This window comes from Pseudophryne corroboree, chromosome 3 (assembly GCF_028390025.1).
Source record: "Pseudophryne corroboree isolate aPseCor3 chromosome 3, aPseCor3.hap2, whole genome shotgun sequence".
Classification (NCBI taxonomy): Eukaryota; Metazoa; Chordata; class Amphibia; order Anura; family Myobatrachidae; genus Pseudophryne; species Pseudophryne corroboree.
Window position 1 is genome coordinate 754,078,966 of NC_086446.1, and position 18,785 is coordinate 754,097,750.

Below are 18,785 nucleotides of genomic sequence, written 5' to 3' on the forward strand. Positions count from 1 at the left end.
CATAAATATCCTGAAGCTAAGGGCCATTTACAATGCTCTAAGCTTAGCAAGACCTCTGCTTCAAGGTCAGCCGGTGTTGATTCAGTCGGACAACATCATGGCAGTCACCCACGTAAACAGACAGGGTGGCACAAGAAGCAGGAGGGCAATGGCAGAAGCTGCAGGGATTCTTCGCTGGGCGGAAAATCATGTGATAGCACTGTCAACAGTATTCATTCCGGGAGTGGACAACTGGGAAGCAGACTTCCTCAGCACGACCTCCACCCGGGAGAGTGGGGACTTCACCCAGAAGTCGTCCACATGATTAAAAAACTCGACAGGTATTGCGCCAGGTCAAGAGACCCTCAGGCAATAGTTGTAGACGCTCTGGTAACACCGTTGGTGTACCAGTCAGTGTATGTGTTCCCTCCTCTGCCTCTCATACCCAAGGTACTGAGATTGATAAGATGGTGAGGAGAAAGCACTATATTCGTGGCTCCGGATTGGCCAAGAAGGACTTGGTAACCGGAACTTCAAGATATGCTCACGGAGGATCCGTGGCCTCTACCTCTAAGAAGGGACCTGCTCCAGCAAGGACCCTGTCTGTTCCAAGACTTACCGCGGCTGCGTTTGACGGCATGGCGGTTGAACGCCGGATCCTGAAGGAAAAAAGGCTTTCCGGATGAAGTCATCCCTATCCTGATCAAAGCCAGGAAGGATGTAACCGCAAAAACATTATCACCGCAATTGGCGAAAATATGTTGCGTGGTGCGAGGCCAGTAAGGCCCGACGGAGGAAATTCAACTGGGTCGATTCCTACATTTCCTGCAAACAGGAGTGTCTATGGGCCTGAAATTGGGGTCCATTAAGGTTCAAATTTGCGGCCCTGTCAATTTTCTTCCAAAAAGAACTAGCTTCAGTCCCTGAAGTTCAGACGTTTGTAAAAGGGGTACTGCATATACAGCCTCCTTTTGTGCCTCCAGTGGCACTTTGGGATCTCAATGTAGTTTTGGGTTCCAAAAGTCACATTGGTTTGAACCACTTAAATCTGTGGAGTTAAAATATCTCACATGGAAAGTGGTCATGCTGTTGGCCCTGGCCTGGGCCAGGCGCGTGTCAGAATTGGCGGCTTTATCCTGAAAAAGCCCTTATCTGATTTTCCATTCGGACAGGGCGGAATTGAGGACTCGTCCTCAGTTTCTCCCCAAGGTGGTTTCAGCGTCTCACCTGAACCAACCTATTGGTGGTGCCTGCGGCTACTAGGGACTTGGAGGCCTCCAAGTTGCTAGACGTTGTCAGTGCCCTGAAAATATATGTTTCCAGGACGGCTGGAGTCAGGAAATCTGACTCGCTGTTTATCCTGTGTGCACCCAACAAGCTGGGTGCTCCTGCTTCTAAGCAGACTATTGCTCGTTGGATTTGTAGTACAATTCAGCTTGCACATTCTGTGGCAGGCCTGCCACAGCCAAAAATCTGTAAATGCCCACTCCACAAGGAAGGTGGGCTCATCTTGGGCGGCTGCCCGAGGGGTCTCGGCTTTACAACTTTGCCGAGCAGCTACTTGGTCAGGAGCAAATACGTTTGTAAAATTCTACAAAATTGATATCCTGGCTGAGAAGGACCTGGAGTTCTCTCATTTGGTGCTGCAGAGTCATCCGCACTCTCCCGCCCGTTTGGGAGCTTTGGTATAATCCCCATGGTCCTTACGGAGTCCCCAGCATCCACTTAGGACGTTAGAGAAAATAAGAATTTACTTACCGATAATTCTATTTCTCATAGTCCGTAGTGGATGCTGGGCGCCCATCCCAAGTGCGGATTGTCTGCAATACTTGTACATAGTTATTGTTACAAAAATCGGGTTATTATTGTTGTGAGCCATCTTTCAGAGGCTCCTCTGTTATCATGCTGTTAACTGGGTTCAGATCACAGGTTATACGGTGTGATTGGTGTGGCTGGTATGAGTCTTACCCGGGATTCAAAATCCTTCCTTATTGTGTACGCTCGTCCGGGCACAGTATCCTAACTGAGGCTTGGAGGAGGGTCATAGGGGGAGGAGCCAGTGCACACCAGTTAGTCCTAAAGTTTTCTTTAGATGTGCCCAGTCTCCTGCGGAGCCGCTATTCCCCATGGTCCTTACGGAGTCCCCAGCATCCACTACGGACTATGAGAAATAGAATTATCGGTAAGTAAATTCTTATTTTTTTTATATACATTTTTATTTTCCATAGTACAACTGAAAGCCTCTCGTTCACCCGCAAAGATCAGCCCAGCGACGCAGCAAGTTAACCACCCAGTGCGCTATTGCCAATTGCCAAAATAAAATAAGACTCACAGCCAAGGCGGAGGCATTTACCTTTAAAAAGGCGCTCATGCATTTTACTATCTCCACTGTCTGCACTACCCATACAGTACTTGCCGACTTTTTGTTGCTCCTCTCCGGGAAAAGCCCAGAGAAGAGATACAGTAAGGATCGGAAACCGATGGTTAGCAATCGTCCGCGTTCCCGATTTAATTGAATTGCAGGAATTCATTGGTTGCCAACTTTTCTGTGCAGCTTCAGCACCCATAAGTGGTATCCATAGCTCTGCTTTTCTGCCCATGCATGAAACTCTGAATGCATCTGCGCATGCACACAGTTATACCATTGAATGGTTGCGATGCGAGGGTTAGTAGCCATCGTATGTCTGGATTTAATGTTGGAAGCCCAGCAACCATTTGATACCGGCCTTCCATCGTCCATCCTGAAGAGGCAGCTGGCCACTTTGGGGGGCAGGGCAAGGCTCTCATGTCATGAGGCCCTGCCCCCGTTGCGGCAAAGTGTCACAAATTGCCGGTCCGTAGGGAGGGGATGGGGCTAAAACGATATTATGTACTTCATTATAAACCCGCCTCTCCAGCGATTGCCGGTATTATCTCTGCATCTTGCCCAATTCACTAGGTAGTGGGTGGGATGTAGGAGATTCACCCACTAGTCCGGGGGGTGGACTACACGAAAAATCGTGATTCTCCTGCACCTTCTGGAAGATTAAGAAAGTATGGCGCCATCCATGTTCTGATTAAGTTTTTCTAATGCAAATTATTACTGCCACAGATACATGAGGCATACAACTTTGCTGCCTTTGACACCTTCACCTTCATCTTTTTCCAAAGATTTGAGATATAATTAGTGGTTGATAATAGAAAGATATTGATGATGTAAAAGGAGATTTTGTGGTCTGCTTGGCCTGAAATCATTCCAGAGATGCCGAAGACAGCACAGGATTTACTGGCGAGGGGCAATTATTAAATAATAGAGGGTGCTGTCTTGCCTTGTGTCATCAAATATTGCGAACTAAGCGAAAGTCCCACTATTTTCCCAGGATGTGGGTGAGAGGTTATGGCATAGATTGGTCAATGGGGGTTCTTCGCTGTGGTGCGAATGGGTCGGAAATGCGCATGCGCGGCGGCCGCAATGCGCACATGCGCCGTTGCGGGCAACGACCAGAAGAAAGAAGAAAGTGATCGCTAGCGCGATCGTAAGAAGCTTGACAGCAGGGAGGCGTTCCGGGGGGGGGGGGGGAATCTCCCCATTTTCCGGGCATGGAGATCCGAACGCAGTCTTGTCCAGGCGTTTGTAGGGCGGTGTCTGAGGTCAATCCCGGGACCTTCGTCGCTGGATCCGTCACACAAGGTAAGTAGGTCTGACCCTGGTCTTGTTTTGCAGGAAACTCTGGGCCTAATTCTGAGTTGATCGCAGCAGCAAATATGTTAGCAGATGGGCAAAACCATGTGCACTGCAGGGGGGGCGGATGTAACATGTGCAGAGAGAGTTAGATTTGGGTGGGGTGTGTGAAATCTAAATTGCAGTGTAAAAATAAAGCAGCCAGTATTTACCCTGCACAGAAACAAAATAACCCACCCAAATTTAACTCTCTCTGCACATGTTATATCTGCTCCCCCTGCAATGCACATGGTTTTGACCAATTGCTAACAAACTTGCTGCTGCGATCAACTCAGAATTACCCCCTCTTTTAGCATAACAGGGCTGCACAAGCGATCGCAGCCCTGCTATGCTAAAATACACTTCCCCATAGGCGGCGTCTAGTTGATCGCATGAGCAGCAAAAAGTTGCTACGTGCGATCAACTTGGAATGACCACCCATGTGAATAATTGTGACGCAAAAGCTCATTAAAGAGGACATGCAAATCATGAACATCCACAGTACGTACGTATGCTTTCTGTAACAGTGATATCACAGAAGATGTCCAAAAACTTTGGGGTGAAACTTTACGTAGGATGCTTAATAATAAATTGTCATTAAGGACCTTGTGTGGGAGGGGAGATTTCAGACTATTGGGGTTGATGTATCAAGCAACCAATAAGCCTTGAGGAGCATTTAATAAGTCAATTCCATAAAACGATAGATAAAACCTGATTGGTTGGTGTGGGAAGCTTCTCCACTGGTGCCTTTCTCCAGTCTTTTCACTGCTTGATCTATCAGCCCCCTTGTACAGAGATTTGTAAAAATGTTGAAATTCTTCTCCGAGACCTGTTGATTTACATTCATTTTATTAAATGTTGATGCAAGTTTTGATGAAGTCTCTACAGATGGGTCCATGTTTATCTTGACCTTTAATAGGATTAATTGAGACTGGCCAATCGGACTTAATCCCCTGCTGTAATGACTTAATCCCCTGCTGTATTGTTCTCTGTATTGTATTGCAGCTGAGAACAATAGATGAAAGGTTTATGCTAATAAATCATGTTGTGCCTAGGCGCAGCAAACTAGTCAAGCTAACCGTGGACCCATCTGTACATCAAATTTATCCATTTTAAAAATAAAACAGAAGCTCTGTTGGAGTTTTCTTTTTCAAGAGCAGGCCCTGCCTAAGGGGACTGTTTACACTAGCAGATTGTGTCGGCTGAAGTTCCTGTAACACTAACCTCGTGATCATTCTGAGCCAATGTGCTGAGAGCTGGCTGTTTGATGGCGTTACAGGAAGTCTCTCAGTGAGCATGCTCCTGCCTGCAAATTTCATTGGTTCCCTGTGAATTCATAGGGTGCATACTCACAGATATTGGTACAGTTTACAGAATGGCTTCCTCCAATTTAAGATGCTCCCCAGAACTCGAGTTACAAGTATAGGAATTAGAAGATATTTACTACATTTCTCTTGTTTTGATGATACCATGATGGTTTCATGGGGATGTAGTTATGTGACTGCCGGTCACATTACCGACGGCTAAATCCTGCACCCCTCTTAATCCCGACAGTCGTTATGCAGACTAGCAGGGACTATTCCCACTCATGGGTATCCACAACACCCATAGAGTGAGAATAGAACCTGTGGCGAGCGCAGCTCATCACCGAGCCCGCAAGGGGCTTATTGCGCTCACCCCCACCCTCGCCAGCATTCCGTTTCCGTGATCCTGCGGTCGGTATGCTGACCGCCGGGATCCCCAGCAGAGGTAAACCATACCCAACCCGGTTTCATGTGGTGATTACAGGGACATTTATAAAATGTGGTTTGTAAGAAAACGGGAGCTATAACTCATAATATCCTGTCGGCTTTTCTTTTCAAAACTGTACAAAAAAAAGAGTCTGATTAGTTTGTTAATAATATTACACAAGGGCAATTCCACCGGTAACGGAATCACCTTAAACTCTATTCACCATACAACTGCTACTACTAGTGTGAACAAATCACCATAACCCAACAGCTCACAATAAACCCCAAATACAATACTGTCAAAATAGTTTAAGTGCTGTAAGTAGGGTGGCCAATACCGGGATCAGGATCGGCCGGATCCCGGGTTTCCGGTCTAAAATTGGCCAGGATTTAATCCCGGGGATTTCGGGATTGGCCACCACTTTTGTTTTTTCTATGCCAGGCAGCGTTGAGCGTCGTCAGGAGGCCCAGACTCTGCCCGGCTCCCCCTGCTCAGCTCCCCCTCGCTCCGGCTGTGTGCACTGCACAGCGTGATGTGAAGTCAGAGGTCATGCTGTGCAGCTAGCCGCCTGCCGGACCTCACTGCCTGCCCTCCCGCCGGACCTCATAGCAAGTTGCCCACCTTCCCTCCCATCCAGATTAGGGTGAGTTATCTGGGCTGATCAGGGCAGGTGGGGTGGGACACATTGAAAGACACCCAATTCCGGGAATCCCAGGATTGATCATTTCTGCAGAGAGGTACACTGTGTTCCACAGGGAATACATCGGGTTGTAGAGATGGATCTTGATCCAGAGGCACCAACAGGCTAAACTTTAGACTGTCCCGGGATGCATTGCGGGGCCTCCTCTATAACCCCGCCTCCAGGCACTGTGAGCTCAGTTTTAGAGTTGGTGCCAGCATGAAGCAGGTCACTTATCAGGGGGGCTGCGCTAGGCAGCCCTGAAAAAGCTTTTTAGAAGACTTCAAGGTCTGCAGCACATCATATGTCAGTGTGACATGTTGTGCACCTCCCCAGCGGCGTCGCATACTCCCGCTGACTCTCTTCCCGGGTACTTGCGGCGGAGGCACTCCGGTTCCTAGGCACACCACCGCAGACATTCTCCTGGATCTCATGGCTGCTACTAAGGGAGGAGGTAAGAGGGTCCCCCAGGCGAGACCCACCATTAAATCGCGTTCTGGTCGAAATTCTCCCTGTCTAAAAAGATGCTAGCTCGTTATCCTCTCCCTGCTGAGTTGTGTAACAAGTGGGAAAATTCACCGCCGGTGGGTTCCCATGTCACCCGTCTTGTAGTGTCATCTACTCTGCCTGTCACCACTGTCACCTCACTGAAGGAACCAACAAATAAGCGTGTGGAGGGATGCCTGAAGTCTATTTACTCCCTTACAGGTGCTGTACATAGACCCACTATAGCAGCCTCCTGGGCCGCAAAAGGAATTGAAGCATGGGTTCAGGCATTAGAGGAAGAGCTGCCTCAGGATATATCTGACACTGCCACACAATATCTGTCTCATATTACCACCGCCTCCAATTATATTCAGGAGGCGTCCTCTGAGGCAGGTGTGTTGGCGGCCAAGGCATTGACTACGTCTGTCCTGGCACGCCGCATTCTGTGGTTGAGGTCATGGAAGGTGGACCTGGACTCCAAAAAGACTTTGGAGGTACTCCCTTTTAAGGGTGACATCCTATTTGGGGAAGATCTTAATAAGATTGTGACTGACTTAGCGGCTGCTAAGACTGCATTCCTCCCGAATACTGATCCTTCTGCACAGAAGGCAAAAGGTACCACTTTTCGACCTCAAGGGAAAGCAAAAGGCCAGGCATACCCGAGACAATCTCATGCTCCCAAAACCACTAAGCCCAAAACAAAACAATCCTTGGCTGCCCATCAGCCTGCTTCTAAACAAGCCTGCCACATCACGGGCCAGGACCCCAGGGTGGGAGGCAGATTTCTGCAGTTCACCCAGGTCTGGTTAAAGACCACTTCAGACGCATGGGTGCGAGAAGTTGTCTCTCACGGGTACGCAGTCTCTTTCAAGAGACGTCGCCCTCGCCAGTTCTGCACAACGGTTATTCCTTCGGATCCGTCAAAGGCGCAAGCTCTACAACTGGTTGTACGTTCCCTCCTGGATACAGGAGTGGTAGTGCCAGTACCTCTGTCCCAGAGAGGCAGAGGATACTACTTGACCCTGTTTCTAGTCCCGAAACTCAATGGGTCTTTCCGGCCTATCCTCAACCTCAAATCACTGAACAAGTTTGTGAAAGTGTCCAAGTTTTGCATGGAAACACTGCACTCAATTGCACTGGCCATGGAATCCGGAGACTATATGGTATCCCTGGATATACAAGATGCTTAAGTGCATATACCTATTGCCATATCGCATCAGCAATATCTGCGGTTTGCTATTGGCAACCTTCACTATCAGTTCCAGGCTCTGCCATTTGGACTGGCCACGGCCCCTCGGATCTTCACCAAGGTTATGGCCGTGATGACGGCTCATCTCCGTTGTCAGGGAATCAGGATCCTGCTGTATCTTGACGACTTGCTGATCCTGGCAAGCTCCCAAGATGTCCTCCTCAGTCATCTGCAACTGATGGTACGCTTCCTACAAGCCCACAGGTGGCTCGTCAATTGGAAGACGTTCTCGCTGGTCCCTGCTCAGAGCATGGTGCACCTGGGGGCACTGCGGGGACACACACAGCCAAAGACTGTTTCTGTCTCCAGAGAAAGTCCTGAAACTTCAGGACAAGATCAGATACTTGCTCTCTTGCCCAAGAGTGTCGATACACTCAGCGATGCAAGTACTAGGCCTCATGGTGTCAGCTTTCGACATGGTAGAGTACACTCAATTTCATTCCCGGCCTCTACAGAGGTTGATCCTTTCTGAGTGGGATGGCCTGCCTCATCGGATCAGGTCTCAAATGATCTCTTTGACTCCGGAGTTTCGTCTGTCACTGAGCTGGTGGCTACAGCATTAACAGTTGAGCAGGGACCGTCCCTTCTGGATCCCCAACTGGGTCCTACTGACTACGGACGCCAGTCTAAGGGATCAGGGTGCGGTGCTGGAGCAACACACTCTCCAGGGTCAGTGTACCAAGAAGGAATCTCTCCTCCCGATAAATATTCTGCAGTGTTCAATGCTTTGACTCTTGCCTTGCCTCTGATACAGAACAGGCCTGTTCAAGTACAATCAGACAACGCCACCACGGTGGCATACATAAACCATCAGGGCGGCACTCAAAGCCGCATGGCAATGTTGGAAGTGTCAAAAATCCTTCGTTGGGTGGAACGCCATCTGCCAGCAATATCGGCAGTGTTCATTCCTGGAGTCCTCAACTGGGAAGCGCATTTCCTCAGTCGTCAGGACGTGGACACCGGAGAGTGGAGTCTTCATCAGGAAGTCTTTCAACTCCTAGTGGACAAGTGGGGTCTACCAGATATAGACCTGATGGCGTCTCGACACAATCACAAAGTTCTGGTCTTCGGATCAAGAACAAGGGATCCTCAAGCAGCGTTCGTGGACGCACTGGCAATTCCAGGGAAGTATCGGCTGCCCTACGTGTTCCCTCCAGTGTTACAGGGTACTACGGAAGTTCAAGCAAGAAGGAGAAATACTACTTCTAGTCGCTCCAGCGTGGCCCAGACGGCATTGGTACTCAGACCTGCAGGGTCTATCGATAGAGCATCCTCTTCTACTTCCTCAACGTCCAGACCTCATAGTTCAGGGCCCTTGTGTCTTCCCGGACTTGGCCAGACTTACTTTGACGGCATTGCTCTTGAGGCTTCACTCCTGAGGGCCAAAGGATTCTCTGAGGCAGTTATCCAAACTATGCTAAAGGCCCGCAAACCGGCTTTTGCACGTATTTATTATAGGGTCTGGAATTCTTACTTCACCTGGTGGGCTGCTAAGAATTACGATGCTTACAAGTTTAGTACTTCCAGACTTCAGGCTTTTTTGCAACAAGGCCTGGATTTAGACCTTCGTCTGGCCTCCCTCAAGGTTCACATATCTGCCTTGTCGGTGTGGTTTAAGAGAAAAATTGCGTCTATGCCTGACTTTCATACATTCACTCAGGGCATACTGCGGATTCAGTCTCCCTATGTCCCTCCTGTGGCTCCATGGGATTTGTCTGTTGTCCTGAATGCCCTGCAAGAGTCTCCATTTGAACCTCTTGAGTCAGTGGACCTTAAATGGCTTACGGCTAAGGTCCTTTTCTTATTGGCTATTGCCTCTGCCAGAAGGGTATCGGACTTAGACGCTTTATCCTATCGTCCACCCTTTTTGATATTTCATCGTGACCGAGCAGTTCTCCAAACTCGCCACGGTTATTTGCCTAAGGTGATGTCATCTTTTCACCTTAACCAAGAGATTGTGGTTCCGGCCTTAATCTCTTCTGACTTGTCCTCCAAAGAGCGGTCTTTGGATGTGGTAAGGGCTCTCTGTATATATGTGGAGATGACAGCCTCTATTAGGAGGTCAGATGCCCTGTTTGTACTATTTGGTTTCCACAAATGTGGCTGGCCTGCGAATAAGCAAACCTAGGCCAGATGGATTAGAATGGTGATTGCACAAGCTTATGAGCAGGCTGGACTCCCAGCTCCTGCTGCTATTAAGGCCCATTCTACTCGGTCTGTTGGACCTTCTTGTGCAGCCCGCCGAGGTGCGTCTGCAAAACAATTGTGCAAGGCGGCTACGTGGTCCTCAGTGAACACGTTCATTAGGTTCTATGCCTTTGATACCTTCGCCTCACAGGATGCTTCCTTTGGATGCCGGGTTCTTATACCCGCTAAAGGGGGTCATTCCGAGTTGTTCGCTCGTTAGTTTTTTTCGCTACGGAGCGATTGGTCGCAAACTGCGCATGCGCAATGTTCGCAGTGCGCCTGCGCCAAGTAAATTAGCACAAAAGTTTGGAATTTTACTCACGGCCTAACAAAGATTTTTCATCGTTCTGGTGATCGGAGTGTGATTGACAGGAAGTGGGTGTTTCTGGGCGGAAACTAGCCGTTTTATGGGTGTGTGCGGAAAAAATGCAGCCGTTTCTGGGAAAAACGCGAGAGTGTCTGAAGAAACGGGGGAGTGTCTTGGCGAACGCTGGGTGTGTTTGTGACGTCAAACCAGGAACGAAACTGACTAAACTGATCGCAGTGGCAGAGTAAGTCTCGATCTACTCAGAAACTGCTAAGAAATTTCTATTCGCAATTCTGCTAATCTTTCGTTCGCAATTCGCTAAGATACACTCCCAGAGGGCGGCGGCTTAGCGTGTGCAATGCTGCTAAAAGCAGCTATCGAGCGAACAACTCAGAATGAGGGCCAAAGTGCATCCCCTCCCTTGAGGAACTGCTTTAGGACATCCCCGATGTATTCCCTGTGGAACACAGTGTACCCCGCTGCAGAAAAGGAGATTTATGGTATACTTACCATTGATAAATCTCTTTCTGCGAGGTACACTGGCAGAGCCGGCCCTAACCAATATGATGCCCTAGGCAAGATTTTGGCTGGTGCCCCCTAGCACTACCGCTGGTTCCGCCTCTGACCTTGCACCTCTTTCCCAGCACCATCACCCCTCACCCATAGCAGTCCTTATTTTGGTGTTTGTACCCCCTATATTTTAAATAGGAACAAGTCACACATTTGGCGCACAGCCCAAAAAGGGGTGTGTTTTTGCTGGCAAGGGGCATGGCCACACAATAGTAACCCCAAATCCAATTACACAACACAGTACTGCAACTTTATTCACATTTGATCATGCAATAGTGTCCATAATTCATATTACATCCCACAGTAGTATCACTTTACCTTATAAACGTTACTCCTCACAGTAGAGCCTCTTATTCACATTACATCACACTGAATTGCTCCTTATTCACATTACACCACACCGTATTGCTCTTTATTCACATTAGTAGTGCCCTTTCTATACGCAACGCCACATAGTAGAGCACCTTATACACATAATGCCACGCATTAGTAATGCATTTATACACCTAATTCCACACAGTAATGCCCCTTACACATGACACCTTATTAATGTCCTTATAAACATAATGTGCCTTACACATTATGACAACCTTTGTCATAATGTGACCTTTTACACATAATGTCTGTTACACATATGCCTCACATTATTAATGCCCTTATACACATAATGACGCACATAGTGCCCCTTACACATATGTTGCACATTATTAATGCATTTTTACATGACACACATAATGCTCCTTACACATATTCCGAACACCACTGCACAACCAACCCACTCACATGCACACAGCACTCACACTGCCACTAACACTGTGACCTCTGCCTTGATACAGATGTGTCCTCCTAAATCTTGCCTCAGTGCTAACGCCGGGCATACCTTTTTTTTATGAAAATGCATCTTATTTGCATTGCTATGTGGCTAGGATGCACAAGCAGCTTCTGCTGATTAAAATGATATGCAGCATGCCGATATACTGTGTGAGACTGTGGCTGTATCTGCATATGAAATGCTACAACACAGAATATAGGCATGCTGCATATCATTTTAATCAGCAGAAGCTGCTGATGCCCCTGGGCATATCAAATGCCCTAGGCAATTGCCTAGTTTGCCTATGCCTATGGCCGGCTCTGTACACTGGATTCCACAGGGCGCCCACCCTGACGCACTTAGCTTCTTTGGGTTTGTATGACATAGGTGGTCATTCCGTGTTGATCGCAGCTAGCAAATTTTTGCTGCTGCTGCGATCAACTAGTACACGCCTATGGGGGAGTGTATTTTAGCTTAGCAGGGCTGCGATCGCTTGTGCAGCCCTGCTAAGCTAAAACATTTTTAAGCAGAACAAGACCAGCCCTATACCTACTTACCCTGTGCAACGGTCTCTGCGATGCTGGAGCCGGCTTTGACGTCAGACATCCACCCTCCGATCTCCTGGACTGCGTCTTCCTTACATCTCCCTGAAAACGGTCTCCAACGGTCCGGATCCACCCATGTACGCCTTCTTTCTGTCAATCTCCTTTGCGGTCGGCTCTGCAACCGCTTCCATTGTAGGACGCGATGTAACAACGCGAACGCGCAATGCGGCCACTGCGCATGCGCATTCCAGACCCGTTCGCACAGCAGCAACAAACCGCTGTGTGCGAACGGGTCGGAATGACCCTCATTAGCCGCTAGTCCCTTCTCCTGTCGTGAGAACGTGGTTCTATCATTATGTGACTAACATCTGCCTTCTCTTTTACCTGCTTCTGCATTGGCCTGGTTAACAAAACTGAGCTCACAGTGCCTGGAGGCGGGGTTATAGATGAGGCCCCGCAATGCATCCTGGGACAGTCTAAAGCAGGCATGTCCAAACTGCGGCCCTCCAGCTGTTGTGAAACTACACATCCCAGCATGCCCTGACACAGCTTTAGCATTCTCTGACAGCAAAACTGTGTCAGGGCATGCTGGGATATGTAGTTTCACAACAGCTGGAGGGCCGCAGTTTGGACATGCATGGTCTAAAGCTTTAGCCTGTTGGTGCCTCTGGATCAAGATCCATCTCTACACCCTGATGTATTCCCTGTGGAACCCAGTGTACCTCGCAGAAAGAGATTTAACTATGGTGAGTCTACCATAAATCTCCTTTTTTCAATCCCGATTCCCGGGATTTAAAAAATGGTCAGGGACTGGCCACCCTAGCTTTAAATTGTCCTAGATAAATCAGCCTACTTTCACAGTAACAGAGTCACCATTCATGAGACATGTTACTATGTGTGTGCGCACAAGATTAATTCATTCACTTCCCAGTATCAACTCTAGATTTTGACAATTTTATTGCAAGATGGGGACATCCTGTGGATACACCTACATGCTGTACATTTAGTAACAGTATGACAATTTGTGTAACCTTGCCACATTTTTTTTTTTTAAATAAAGTAACGGAATCACCATGTTGTGGTAACAATGGGGGTAATTCCAAGTTGATCGCAGCAGGAAATTTTTTTAGCAGTTGGGCAAAACCATGTGCACTGCAGGGGAGGCAGATATAACGTGCAGAGAGAGATAGATTTGGGTGGGTTATTTTGTTTCTGTGCAGGGTAAATACTGGCTGCTTTATTTTTACACTGCAAATTAGATTGCAGATTGAACACACCACACCCAAATCTAACTCTCTGTGCACATGTTATATCTGCCTACCCTGCAGTGCACATGGTTTTGCCCAACTGCTAACCAAATTCCTGCTGCGATCAACTTGGAATTACCCCCAATATCACCAAGTGGGTAATGAACATGGTAAACTTTTATGTAAAACTGAAATTTGAGGTACTGGGGGACGTGTACTAAGCCCTAGAGAGAGATAAAGTGGACGGAGATAAAGTACCAGCCAATCAGCTCCTAACTGCCATGTTACAGGCTGTGTTTGAAAAATGGCAGTTAGGAGCCGATTGTCTGGTATCATCTCTCTCCACTTTCTCTCTACAAGGCTCAATACATCTGTCCCAATATCTCAAAAGCTGCATAAATAATCAAACCTTTTTACTTATTTCGGAAACGGAATCACCTTTGCTGTTGTGCGTTTTAATGTAACCATATCATGGAGGGATAATTATGATTGATAAATTGACTAATTTTTATTAACCCTGATATTGGGGGTCATTCAGAGTTGTTCGCTCGTTGACGATTTTTGCAATGGAGCGAATAAGGCAAAAATGCGCATGGTACGCAGTGCGCATGCGCTAAGTATTTTAGCACAAAACTTAGTAGATTTACTCACGTCCGCACAAAATTTTTTCATTGTTGAAGTGATCGGAGTGTGATTGTCAGGAAGTGGGTGTTTCTGGGCGGAAACTGACCGTTTTCTGGGAGTGTGCGGAAAAACGCAGGCATGCCAGGATAAAACGCGGGAGTGTCTGGAGAAACGGGGGAGTGGCTGGCCGAACGCAACAAAACGGGCTGAGCTGATCGCAGTGTAGGAGTAAGTCTCGAGCTACTCAGAAACTGCTAAGAATTTTCTATTCGCAATTCTGCTAATCTTTCGTTCGCAATTCTGCTAAGATACACTCCCAGAGGGCGGCGGCCTAGCGTGTGCAATGCTGCTAAAATCTGCTAGCGAGCGAACAACTCGGAATGACCCCATTGAGATATTATCTGATAATTTAATCAAACACCTGTTTTTGTTCATATGTTTGTAAATCCAGTCATAAGGATACAGAGACATGTGAGTTCACTGCTGTGCTGTTTTATTCCATCACCAACTCCAGGCACACTGCACACTGGACCACCCACTTCCCAGCATCCCCCTGGTCCCAGGGACTATCACTGAAGATTCAGGCTTACACATATTAGTAAGGGAGTGTCTACAAATATTAAGCATTCTAATACACGAACATCACATCCTCTTTTCTTTAAAGATAAGTCCTGTACGCTTCAATGCAACAAATTAACAACGTCATATTAAGAACATCATCTAACACGTTTCAATGAGTCTCTCAGGTCTGCGTATTTCCCTTTTGGGTCTTTCATACACAGTCTGTGTGTCATCGACCATGTTGGACCTTTCAAGAATCGTGGTTTGTTCACCATTATGAGGATCACCATACATGTCAGATGAAGGGTATTCTTCAGTCATGTTGTCTTCATTATGGTTAGGTTGAGATCTTAAATCCACCCGATTTCTTCTTACTTCCGTTCCACGCTCTGTACGTATGTTATAAGATCTTGGTGCTACTTGTGCTTGCACAATACCTTTCTGCACCCAAATACCTTTCTTGTGATCTCTGAGACGGACTTGGTCACCCGATTTTAGATCAGATAAGCTTTTTTGTTCGCCTGTCATGGAACAGTTTCTGTTTCGCCTGTCCTTACTCAGTCTGACAAACGCTGAGTTATGTGTATTAAGCAGTTCATCATGTATCGGGAGATTTGCTCTAATCCTCCTTCCCATCAGCATTTGTGCAGGAGAAAGTCCATTCTGTAAAGGTGTACTGCTGTAGATTAAAAGACTTTTGTAGAAATCTTCTTTACCTTCTTCAGCTTTTTTTCATGAGACTCTTTCCAGTTTTTACTGAACTTTCCACCAACCCATTTGAGCGTGGATAGTGGGGACTTGACGTAGTATGGACAAATTCCCACTCATCACCAAATTGTCTAAATTCAGCACTGGAAAACGGAGGACCATTGTCAGTGAGCACTTCCATAGGAACACCATGCCTTGCAAAGGTTGACTTCATGCAATTGATTACGGCTTTACTAGTAGTTGTATGTAGTGTCTTCACCTCAGGGTAGTTAGAGTAATAATCAGCCATGACAATGTGCGTTTTCCCACCACAATCAAACAAATCTGCACCAACTTTCTGGTACGGTCTCTCTGGCACTGCGTGAGGTATCAGTGGCTCAACTTGTTGTTTTGGTCTATACATAAGACATAATTCACATGTAGCTGTAGTCTGTGCTATGTCTTGGTTCATTCTTGGCCAATACATAACTTCACGCGCTCTCCGCTTACATTTTTCTTCTCCTAAGTGGCCTTCATGTATCTTGCACAGCATAGTTTTTCTTAGTCGTGCAGGTATGACAAATAATACCATCGACAACTGTAAGGTCACTGCGGTACTGTTTTATTCCATCATCAACTCCAGGCACACTGCACACTGGACCACCCACTTCCCAGCATCCCCCTGGTCCTAGGGACCATCACTGAAGATTCAGGCTTACACATATTAGTAAGGGAGTGTATAAATATTAAGTATTCTAATACACTAACATCACAACACCTAGATTTCCATTGCTTTATTATATGCAAATGATTTATAGCAAATGATTGATAGCCTGCCCATAATATTGTTTTCAGTCAGTGAACACTGATAGTTTAAAGGGCTTTAGTATGATTTCCCAGCGGACAGAATGCCGGCGGTCAGAATACTGACGCCGGCATCCTGATCTTTCAAAATGCCAACAGGGGTGCAGGCAGGGCCGGCAACAGAAATCATGGGGCCCGGTACACTGATATCTGTATGTATCTGTATGTATATGTATATGTATATATATATATATATATATATATATACATACATACACACACACACGGTTCCAGTGATTGACATTTTCTTAAAAAATCATAATACTGTGGTGAGGGTGCCAGGACCCAGAAGGGACTCAGAGGTGAGACATGTTTCTCATGTCTGTAGGGACAGCGGTGGGCCTGTGGGCTGCTGCACGGGAGGCTGTGTACACCTGCTGGGTGCACGGCTGTTCTGCGGCGGCAAGACACCAGGAAGAGCTGGTGCAGCAATGACATCGCGACGGGAATGGACCAAGTCACAAGTAATTGGGGGGGGGGAGGCATTGGGGATGGTGCGGCCGGACAATTTTTAGTTAATTGGCGGGCGGAGTGGGCACTATAAAAAAGTATCAATTGGTGCTGCTGTCCCATATTTTGTGTCCATGACTCTCGGGCCCTTTTGACCCTCGGGGCCCATTACTGGTGTCCCCTTAGTACCCCCCTGTTGCCGAGCCTGGGTGGAGGTAAGACTGTTCCACCCTCTTCTCTATCCCAAACTCTCTCTTCCTGCGGCCTAACGCCCCCCACCACCCCCCTTAGTGCCTGACCCTAACCTCCCCGTGGTGGTGCCTAAACCTAACCACCGCCCCACAGCTTAACCCACCTCCCTTTGCGCCTGACTCCGACCTCTCCCTGGTGGTGCCAAAACCTAACCCCCACCCCCCACAGCTTAACCCTAATCCACCCCCCTTAGTGCCTAAACCTATCCCCCCAGCCCCGACCCGCCTGCTATTCTTATGGTCGGTCTCCTGATCCTGTCGGGATCCCGGCATCAGAATTGTGATGGCTGTCGGGATTCTGGCCTCGGCATTCCGACTGCTGGGAACCCGATATCCGGCATCTTAACCGCGTCCCATTTAAAGAGCCCTATTATGAAGTCCTAGATCACAAATCAAACTCTTTTCCTCTCATTGCAAAATAAAGCACATCCGCTGATTAATAACGGCAACATCTTGTACCCGTGCCGACTTTTATGTGTTAGGTTCTATGGCCATAGTTTCATGAAATTGCCCAGAAAAATAGTCAAGAACAGACATAAATAACAATCTAAACGTGACAATCGCAACTTTTTCTAAGACGTGTAATCCATTTTATTTTACCTAAGCATACATGTGTTCTATTTCCCCTGTGTGAGAATATTGATTGTTAGTGAAAGGGTTTGCTATCAGCAGATGGATGTTTGTATGCTGTTGGTATAAAAGATCACACCAATCTCCAACGATTAGCTTGTGGGCAGGTTATCAACAAGGCAGCTGGGAGCAGTCCTGTGGTGTAATTATACATCTGACTTTTATAAGATAAATCAAATATCTCTGATCCAGGCTGCCGGCATAGAACTGTAGAGCACACCATCTATAAAGAATTACCGTATTATTTATCTCATCGAGTTATAAAGAAATGTATTTATATTAAATGTTGTATCCAAATGCTTTCTGTACATTTGCGAATGGTAATCCTTAGTCATGGTCCGGCCGGGCGGAGTGCGGTGGGTGGTGGGGCCGGCAAGGTGACAGGCTTTTCACAAGGCTCAGTAGAGTTCTGTTCAGCGGCGCCGGGTGATTTTTGGTCACAGGTCTGCAAGAGCCAATCCGGTTTCAGGGTGGGTCAGCTGACCATAGCAGCATACTTAAACATCTTAGTGATATTTGGTGGACCCCTTTCTTTGAAAGTAAAGCATTCATAACCTAGAACCAGAAATAACGACACTGAGACTTGAATTTTGGCAGAAAATTGCTAGCTATTTATTTGTCCCTATCCATTAGGAAACCTGTAATAAAGAAATTAATTTAATATGCCGCTCCAGCTGGCATATGGTGGTGGCCCAAAAGAACGGCTCAATTAATCTGAATTAACTTTAAATAACTAACCCTATAAATTTACTAAAATTTACTATAAACCGGTAATAGGTGACAACTCAACCCCCACAGTGACTACCCACCGCTCCTGGGTGCCCTGCCGCTGCCTTCCCGGACGGGTGGTCAAGCGGCCATAAGTCGATGGAGGTGAGTGCACCTAAACCACAACAAACTGTAAAAACACTACAGTTTTCCCTACAATACAAAACTGCCGTTCTTTTCCGCCAATAAATAGCCAACGAAAACAGCCAACAACTTAAAGCCAAAGCCCACGTGCCACAAATTCTTAATACCAGGGCGGGAGGGTGGGAAAGCAAATCACCAAGAGACTTAAGATGGCCTCTCCTTCCCTATATATAGCAAACCCTCCCCCTAAAGAAGGCTGTACTTTCCTCACAGCTAGGTCCACCCCTCCCCAGATGTTTAACTCTTTCCTCTCCTATGCAGTCAATACTCTCTCCTACAGACATTCTGGCTGCTCTCTGCAGGAGAGAGCAGCCA